Source organism: Rhinolophus ferrumequinum, chromosome 21 (assembly GCF_004115265.2).
Source record: "Rhinolophus ferrumequinum isolate MPI-CBG mRhiFer1 chromosome 21, mRhiFer1_v1.p, whole genome shotgun sequence".
NCBI classification, from domain to species: Eukaryota; Metazoa; Chordata; class Mammalia; order Chiroptera; family Rhinolophidae; genus Rhinolophus; species Rhinolophus ferrumequinum.
In genome coordinates, this window is record NC_046304.1 from 34,253,666 (window position 1) to 34,255,293 (window position 1,628).

The following is a 1,628-nucleotide window of genomic DNA, read 5'->3' on the forward strand; positions in this document are numbered from 1 at the left end:
ATTGGAGTAGAGTTTTTGTATACTATTGAAATTAAGTTAGTATTAATCTGTACTAGATTTTTTTTAAGTTCAGATATTAACTGCAATCTCCAGGGCAACCATTAAGAAAATAACTTAAAAATACAGAAAAAGAAACAAGAGAATTAAAATGATGTACTAGAAATATCTATTTGACACAAAAGAATAAATTCACAACTATGTGGAAATTAAACAATATGCTTCTAAATAACCAATGTGTCAAAGAAGAAATCACAAATGAAATTAGAAAATACTCTGAGATGAATGAAAATGAAAAGACAATGTACCAAACTTTATAGGATGCAGCTAAAGCTGTGCTTAGAAGTACATATGTAGCTGTAAACAATATGGAGGAAAATATATCCAAGTGTTATGTAAATCCTTTTTAATGGCATGTCACAACTCTTAGACAGAGAGAGAAACTGAAAAATACACCTGTTAACAATGGTTTCCTCTGAGTTTTTAGGTTATAAGGTAACAAATGCTTTTATTAATCTGTTTTACTTTTTTACGTTTTCTTAATAGTATATACTGAGTACATATCACATTTCTTTGAAAAATCAAATGCATAAATTAACAATAAAAATATACCTTTTGGTTCAATGTTAAAAAAAAGAATAAGTGTAGATACAGAAGTCCAAAGGAGGGAGCTTTGGGCACCCCAATATTAAGAGGTCAGGAAAGGAGAACTAGCAAAGAAGTCTGAGAAGGAATGGCTAATGAGGTAGGAGGATAATTAATGCAAAGTGGTGTCTTGAAAGTCAAATGAAGAAAGTGTTTCAAGGAGGAAGGAGTGATCAACTGTCTCAGTTGCTGCCGACAGGTCAAATCAGATGAGAACTAGACTCGACTTTGGATGTAGTAACCTGGAGGTTATTGATAAACTTAACAAGAGAAGTTTTGTGTATTGATGTGAGTGAAGGCTGTTTAGAATTGGTTTAAGAACAGTTATTTGTTACCACTTTATATGACTATTTAACTAAAACTTACTTTAAAATTGGTAATTAAAGGAAAATAAACAAGTATTTATCTTGCCTTTCAAGTAGAAACTGTTTTTTAGGATAATCAAATAGAGTCCATTAATAAGGAAAACCTTTACTGAATAACCTAGAATTTTTTTTTTCCTGTTTTTTTTTTTTCTAAGTCAAGTTGTTGTCCTTTCAATCTTAGTTGTGGAGGGTGCTGTTCAGCTTCAAGTTGTTGTCCTTTCAGGATTAGTTGTGTCGGGCGCAGCTCAGCTTCAGGTCCAGTTGCCGTTGCTAGTTGCTGGGGGCACAGCCCACCATCCCTTGTGGGAATCAAACTGGCATCCTTGTGGTTGAGAGGACGCACTCCAACCAACTGAGCCATCCGGGAGCTCAGCGGCAGCTCAGCTCAAGGTGCCGTGTTCAATCTTAGTTGCAGAGGCGGAGCCCACCATCCCTTGCGGGACTCGAGGAATTGAACTGGCAACCTTGTGGTTGAGAGCCTACTGGCCCATGTGGGAATCGAACCGGCAGCCTTCGGAGTTAGGAGCATGGAGCTCTAACCGCCTGAGCCACCGGGCCGGCCCCATAACCTAGAATTTGATCATCATCTTGCAAGCCCTATGAAATTATTGATTGAGGCAA